The sequence below is a fragment of the Falco peregrinus genome, chromosome 14, assembly GCF_023634155.1.
Source record: "Falco peregrinus isolate bFalPer1 chromosome 14, bFalPer1.pri, whole genome shotgun sequence".
Taxonomy (NCBI): domain Eukaryota; kingdom Metazoa; phylum Chordata; class Aves; order Falconiformes; family Falconidae; genus Falco; species Falco peregrinus.
Genome location: NC_073734.1, coordinates 5,527,215 through 5,535,732, shown reverse-complemented (window position 1 = coordinate 5,535,732; position 8,518 = coordinate 5,527,215).

The window sequence follows — 8,518 nt, the reverse complement described above, 5'->3', positions numbered from 1 at the left end:
TGCGTAATCACATTATTAATGAATTATATTAGAGTTGTTGCCAAAGGGAGAAGACACATAGGAAGAGAAGCTGGACCTTAGTCACTGTCGGGAGAGGAAGGCCAGACCCTGCAGGCAGGGTTGGCGAAGCCGGCCACCCGCACAGAGCCCCGTCACTGAAATGTGGGCTGGCTGGGTACACATCCCCTCCAGGTTGCAAACCTTCACCGGGCCACGACCTGCTGACTGCACGTTGCCCACCCTTCCTTTTAGACTGAAAAATCCCCTGCTTTCTTGGAAGGGGTAGTAAGAATGGGTGGCCAGGTGCAAGCAAAAATTGGAAGGAAATTGCCATGACTTTTCCTCCTTAAAAGGTTTCTTTGCCTGCTAGGGGAAAAATCCAAACAGTACATCCAAATTAAACCTTGATCAACACCGAGAAATTACATCATGAATGTACCCTAGCAGCTATCACCGTCACACCTGATGTCCAGCAGTTCCCTAACCACAGGATGGAGCATGACTTCTTGCTGGAAAACTCCACGGACTACAGCGATGTTGGAATAAGGCACCGAGTACCTCCAGGGCTTGGTGTTAAAGGGGTGAAGCCAGTCTGCAGCTAAGGATGCAGCTGGGCACCTTGCTGCGAGAGAACATCAGCATCAGCGCATTCACCTCAGCATTTCAACATACAGTTTGTTAGTCGACTCCTGATTTCACAGGAAAGCAGAGGCCAGGCTGCATATTTCAGAGAGATAAGGGCAAAAAGGAGTCCCTATAATCTCATGCTGACCTCAGCAATGGTGTTTCATTTATACCTTCTCGTTAAAGGATATACGCCTGTTGCAACTGGCCATCTGGTCTGCCCTGTACCTCCTCCGCTCCAACTCTGTCTTCCTTAAAAGCAGGAGCAGAAGATAAGTGCTTCATGAATTAGCAAAGCACATAGTTTCCCTGCAAGAAGCATCTCTCCAGGCTCCTGCCAGATGCCGAGCCTCTCCTCAGTGCAGACCGCCCTCGGAGCCAGCCCTGAATTATTGGGGGGGTTCAGAAACTTCCCACCACAGCACCAGCCATGCAAACGAGGAACCTGCAACCTCTCCATCCCCCAAATGGAAGTGCAGCTTCTCATCCCTATTTTCAAGGAGAAGGGATGATGATCTGGGGGGGGGGGGGGGGGGGCAGGCGGGGGGCAAGCCCTGGAAGACCCACTGAAGCTCCAGACCACACAGAAAAAAGGCTCTAATGAGGGGCTGGGTTCATTAACGCTCTGAGCAGAGGAAGGCATTGGCCTGTATTTCTTAGGTCACAGCAACAACAGAGGAAGTCTGGCAGGGCCATGATGTGGGATGGAGATTGCTCTCCAGGGTGACTCCAAAAGGTAATAAAAAAAGACAATAAGGCGAAAGATAATAAAACCCTCCAGCTTTTTATTTTCTCCCTGCAATGTCAAGCTTTTCAGGAAGGCCTAATGTTTGCCTACAGATTTACTGTCCCCCAGGTGCAGGGCGCAAAGGCACGGCTGACGTTACTTGACAGATCCTACGAAAGGCTGCGTAGCCATGACCGACCCTCTCACTGGCAACGAGGACCAGCCAGGGTGTCTTTACCATCAACCAGATGAAAAATAGGCCACTGGATAGAAACAGGGTTGAAAGAAAGTTCCCTGAAGAGCCCTAAGAAACGAGCAGCTTGCACAGGACCTTAAATCGGAATCATTCTTTCTGGAGGCTGCTTTTTTGTCCCTAAAACAAACATCGGCTTGGTCTGTTGTGAGTAGGAAGGGCCCTGGACAAACAACATCACAACCCTGGGGCATCCAGCTGGTGCATCACTGAGCATCCTTGGGATGACAAAAGCTGATGGTGGCTTCTCCAGGAGCCGAGAGCGGCTCCAGTTTTTCCTCCTTGGCCACAACCACGTCAGAGCCTCCAGCCCTTGATGCACCCACCCCTCAGACCTCAGCTCTGTCAGAGCTCACACTGAGCACATACAGAGGGTGAAAAGCCTGAAACCCAAGCCAGCACAGAGGAGCCTGGCTGATACACCATACTTGATGACCATCGCTCCTTGGAGGTCTTGGCTGGTCCCACGAGGATCCCATCAGCTTGGAGTCAGGATAGCAGGACCTGATTTTCAGGGCAGCTCCACAAGCCAAACCCACATCCCCAGCAGTTTTGCATTTGCAAAGCAAATCTGCAGGTAAGGAGGGACAACAACAAACCCCTCCTAAGGAAGTATCCTTAAATGCACCATGTCACCCCAACAGCTGGCATGGAGGTGACAGCCCTGTCAAGGCACCGTGATAACAATAACTCCAGCAGCTTCTCTATCAGCGTTTTGAATTAATGCTGTTTGAACCAGCCTCAGCTATTGCATCTCCTGGCAGGACCCGTGACAGTTGGTGTAATTTATTGTTTCTGTTGCATGCTCGTTTGTATTCCCAAGCAGCCTTGGGGAGTAATTTCTCAATGAGCAGACAGCTGCTGGGAGAGAGGAGCAGAGCCAGAAGCTTGAGATTGGGGAAAGGACGCAGGGATCTCTCTGGGAAGCCTGGGCAGGGTGGCTGCTTCAAGACCCATGGACATGGAAAAGCCGCAGGAAGAAGCCACAGGAGCATCATGAGACAAGGCACTACTGAGAAGATGAATTTTCAGTGGTGGCATCTACCCAGTTGCTAGAAGTGCTGCCTCTCTGCCAGAGCCACCTGGCTTTTATGGGCCAGCAGGGTCCAGCAAGTAAAATCCTAAATCAGGGCAGAACCTGGATGGACAAGACTATATAGACCTGTCACAGCACTACCAAAGCTAGCCGGCTGCTACAAGGCTTTTACCATCCCACACCAGGTTAACTTCAGTGAGTAGTTCCCACACCTTGCCCTGGCACAGCCACCAACCCCCCCACAAGGTTTCAAAGGTTCATCTACTGTCTGTGCTGTTTCTTCATTCTCTTCAGGCCAGGCCACCCAGCTTCTGCCTCTGCTGCATCCAGACCCTTCCATCTCCAGGCTCCTACTCCCAGCCAGCCTCTCCTCACCCAGCCTCCCTGCTTCTCCCAGGGCCTCTCCTACACCCTGGGTGCTCTCCCTCCTCCCTCTGCTTCTTCTAGGTCTCTTTTCATCCAGGACTCCCCTTCCATCCCCCTCAGAGCTATTTAACTGCTTAGCAGGAACCAGCCACAGCTGCACATCATCCACGTCAGCCAACCCACCGCCCCTGAAGCCAGCCCACAGCTGTATATTATCAATGTTAATTAACCTGCCTTCATTCCTTTACAATTCCTCTACATAGACCAATATTGTCTCCAGCAAAACAGAGAATAGGAAAATCACATGACACCTGCCCCAATACTGTCCTAAGCCTTCAGTTTTCTCACCCCACTTGAGATGGTGTAACCCAGCAGTTCAGAAACCACACGGCAAACACAAAAGTAGCTCAGTGAGCTGGGAAGCCAACAAAACCTGGCTACCCATGACTTTCAGTCTCGTGGTTGGCTTCTCTGGTGGCTAACATGATCCCTATTCTGGGCAAAGCCTTTTCCACACTGGGCTGTTCGTGCTTCTCCTTTGCCTGCAGGGTCTCTGGCATCTCGCGGGGGTTGTGCTCAGCCTGGCTCCCTGTGCAGGAGGTGAAGATGATCCTCTTCTGTACCCACTCACCCATTCAAAAATGCACAAGCACCTCAGGTCTCCAAAATCTCCATCCTTCCATTAAACCCCACTCAAATTGGGTACCAGATCTGGCAGCGGTGAGGCAGGGTGGGAGGGCTGAGTCAAGCCTAGACACTAGTTGCACCAGGGCAATGAATTTCTCTCCTCTTGCCAAGCCCAGGCTGTCCGAACCTGGGTGCTGCACATCCCCAAGGGATGCTCGTGGAAAAGAGCCAAGCTTGTGTGTTCAACCTTTCTATGATGATGCTCCAAAGCCAGCAATGTGGACAGATGGGCTGGGCTATGAAACGCAGAAAGAGCAAAAAAACATCTTCTGAGAGGAGTTTCTGAGTTTAGTTTTCACCCTGAGGCAGTCTGAAGAGTTGGCACTTCACTTTCTTCTCTTTTTCCCCTTGGAACAAGAATGCCTAAATATATATATTTGGAACCATTGGAATGTTTTGTTCCAGGGCAATTGAAATATTATGCTAATATTAGAGGTACCATGTGATTATAGAATTACATGAACATCAATATGAAATGGGAAGGCTCAAACGGGTCTCTCATATTCTCTTAACATTTTTAAGTGAAATGAAGGTATTTCCTGCAAAGGATTTGATTGCAGTAAAGCTATTTCCAATGGAAAGCTGCTCTGCCTGTAGCTGTAGTGACAGGGAACATGGAATTAGGTGGATAATGGCCAATATCGTGAGAACATGGTACATGGTCCATCCAAGCTGTGCAGTACTGCCTGCTCTGGAGGAAACCCCTCAAACTGCTAAAAAGCAAACATTTGTCCTCACTCAAGACAAAGAGAATAATTCCTGGGTTTATTCTATTGTTTTGTTGGTTCGGTTTTTGGTTGGGTTTGGGCTATTTTTGTGGGCGTTGTTGGTTTTTTTTGGTGGTGCTCTGCAACCAGTGACTATCTAACCAGAAAGCCAAAATCCCTTTCTCCCAAATCACAGACATGAGACACCTTGACCATGTTTGCTGGCTGTCCCATGGCAAGATGCCTGCGCCATGCCAGAAATGGTCTCGTTAACACACTCCAGAAATGCTGCCAGAAATGCTTTATAGCACTGCATACCAGGAAATTGGTAAAAGACACCCAAGAAAAAATAAAAATGCATCCCTTTCAGCTATATGGTCCCGTCCACGGTTGAAAAACACATTAATCTTGCAGAACATGGCCAGCAGACAGGAGCCAAAAGGTTGACACTGGGGTGTGGTGAAGGGGAGACATATTTACATGCTATTGCTCAGCAGGTCACAGCAACAGGATGCTGATAACATCCTGCAAACTTCCTCCCTCAACTGGCGTGGAAAAAAAAATAATAAAATGATGGCCCCGAGGCACATAATGACCAACCAACCATTCACAAATTCACCTTCTGGGATACTTGCATTTCAGAGCAGACTGGCAGACGCGTCACTTTTCTCTGGTTATAAAGAAGACAACTTGAAAGCAAGGAAAACAGGGCAGGGGCAGTGGCGAGCTCTGCAGCCAGCAGGATGATGGGGTGACGGCTCAGCAAGCACAGTGTTGGCACAGTCCCTCCTTTTATTGTTCCAGATGTATTTTAAATTGACCAGCACTAGAAGAGAGGCTTTTTAATAGCTGGGTTTACACGCTTTCCTTGTCCTCTAGACAACAGAGTTCAAAGAGGTTCAGAGCCACGTTACGCTCTCAATGACATAGATGTAAATCCAGATGAAGTCAAAGCAACAGGCTTGGCAGGAGCGACACTGCGGACTTCCACAAAAGACAGGGAGAGGAGGAGATTCCTACCACTCCCAACATCTTTCAAATCCATAGATTTAATTTAATTTAGACTTTGACAAGAGATGTGCAGGATTTCTGCACTCTGCTCAGGCTCATGGTGGGAGCAGCAAGGGGAAAATTGTTTGCCAAGAGTACCAGAGGGTTTTTTTCTTCCTTTCCAAATGAAAACACAAGGACACACTCAGAAAGAGAAACAAAACCTGCCTGCAAAGAAAAATGTCTGCAAATAAAAATCTAAATTTGTTTTGGTTTGAGCAAAATAATTTCCTCTGACAAAGTCACTAAATTACAATCCACTCCAATCGTGACACTTGGTTTTCAAACCCAGGGAGGATGTAACAAGGTCCTCCCAGAGATGCCAGGGGCATTGGCAGACCCCAGGGAAGGGGCTTTTGCCTCTGAGTATGACTCATTTCACGCAGAGCATGCACAGCCCATTTCCAACCATTTCTTCTCCATATTTAACTCTTCTCCCTCAAAAAATCCTAAATATCAGTTACAAGAAATCTCCAGTTGCAAGAGCTCCTATTCAAATAAATAATCTGTCTTCTGGGCGGGTAGGAAAGCCAGAGCCAGGACTATGCATGTTTTGGTTACGGTCCCACTAATTTTAATCATCAATTCTGCTCTTCACCCTGGAGCAGAACTCTCTGAGCTGGTCTGATTACACCTATGCCACCAACTCCACTTTCATTTGTTTGCTTTGATGATACCGATTATCGGGGTGGGATGGGGTGGTGATGCTGAACCGGTGGGACCACCACCACCACATGGAACATGACATGGGGGGCTGCCCCACCAGGTGAAGCCTGGGAAGGAGGCAGGAGGTTGCTGCAGCCAGCTGGGACCCCGTGCATGGCACTGCACAAGCCCACAGCCCTTCAGCCTCGGCTCACACATCTTCGCGGTGCCCCAGCAAACCTCTGCTCCCTAAGGCAAAATAAAAGCTCATTTGCAAACAGGCATTCTTGGAGTCTCGTTCTCCATTCTGGCCTGTTTTGCCAAATTATGGAGAAATGGAATATAACCACACCTCTTTGTTATACACACGGGCACATGTAATGTATATGCCTATATGTGTGCATGTACATGGATTTCCTTTCAATAGCAAAGCTGCATTTTGGAGCAGATCCAGGATGCCGTTCCCAGCCCGCACATTTTTGGAGTGGGTGTCTGCAGCACTGCAGCATCTCACAAAGCCCACTCTGTCATTTTCTCTTTCTCCTCCCCAAAACACTCAAAACACTCCTGTGAAAGTGAAACCTGCCCTGAAGCAAGTCTACCTTCTGCTTGGCCACTCAGAAGAAATTTTTTTCTTTGTAGGAAGCGTGGCCATTTATCTTGGCAGGCTCTCCAGAGCTGGCTTGGCATGCAACCTCTGCAAAATGACACCTCGCTCAAGTCACTCCCACACACACAGGTAGTGGGGCCGCTTCACCCGTGGAGGGCTTCCAGCTCCACCTACGCACCTGTATGTATTGCAGCCCACCTCCTGGATGCTTCTGCTGGAGTGGCTGCACAAAAAATATGCCAGGTTTGCAAGGAGAGAGGATTTTCACCCAAGTCGAATGAGTTGAGGAAATGGGGTGGTGGTACTGCACCTTCTCTTGCTTTTGCAGCATCTTTTGTGTCCCCACACACCAGTTTTGGGGTTGAGGCAGCAGCTTAGCAATGACAACTCTGCAGTAAGCAGAACACCACCACCACCAGCACTGTCCCACATCTTCCTCCTCCCACCCATCAGCCTGTGTTGAGAATGTCTCCCCTTGAGCTCATCACAGAAAATATGGACCAGACGAGGCTGGTACTATCTTCTGGGGGGGGGGGGGGGGGGGGGTCATCTGCTCACTGGGTTTCTCTTCGTTCAGCTAATTGGGATCACAGCACGCCCGGTGCGTGCCAACAGCCCTCTCAGGCTGGCTCCGTTTTCTGGCTGAAGCCCTGAGCGACACTGCAATTTGCCTTGTTTCTTTTTTAGGTCGTCATTCCTGGAGCAAGAACAGGGAAGCAGAGCCACAGGGCAGACAGACCCACTCACGCAGACCCAAGCAGGAGCCTTGGGGTGAGCACACGGGGACCGACGTGACATCCCAGGTTTCCATCCCCAGCAGCTCCTTGCTCCCATCACAAGCTCACGATGCAAATCCACTGAACATGGATTTTGTGCAAGCTGAATGCAAAGGTAAGCGAAAGCTTTCTCTGGATCTGCACAAGGTTTTGATGTGCTTCTGGTCATCATCTTCCAGCCACAGGTATTTTGGAAAGACTTTTGTCCTGGATTCCTGCTCCTTAAGGGCCAGATCCTCCTGGGAGCTGCATGCAATGAGCTGGGAGCATCCGGCAGCAGGAGTGAGGAACGTGATGGAGAGTGTTTCTTATTGTGGAAACTGGATTTAATAAAAATAAATGGTTTTGGCAGCTCAAACGTCATTCCCCACTTGCCACTTTAATGCCAAAGGAGGTGACATAAACCGTAATTTCATCTGCCTCCTTCCCCCCCTCCATCCCCTCACTGCCCCCCCCCCCCAAAGACTGAAAGCAGCCAGGGAAGAAAAAAAATCTCATTGCTGAGAAATGAGCTCAGATCAAAAAACCTAGGTTTTCTTCTGATTTGGCCAGGAGGAAAAAATTCAGGAGAACAGAAAGGTCTCAGGGGTGGAAACTGGCATCTGCCTCCTCCCAGTCTTGAAAAGGCCAAGCTAGGTCTGTGCTGAGAGATGAGTTACCCGGGGAGATGCAGGGCCTGGGGACCGTACCCTCATACACACACATGGCTATAGGGGCAAAACATCCCCAGCAATGCATAGGGGATGCTGCAGCATCAGGAGCTCCCGACCGTGAGCTGGGTGCCTGCCTTCACACTTTCCCCATGGAGAAGCGGCTCCTGGGGTCTTCCAGCTCCAGTTTCACTGCTCACAGTGTTTGCTTTCCAGGCAGGATCAGAGAAAATAACTGGGAAAATAACTGCTAAGAAAGGGCTTTTTCAGATGATCGACGATTGTGGATATGGTTGTTCCAAAAATAAAAATAAGACCCCCACAGAACACCTCTCCCTCGGGCACAGCATTTTTAAGCACAGCCAGGGAGAAGAGGCTGGAGCTTTG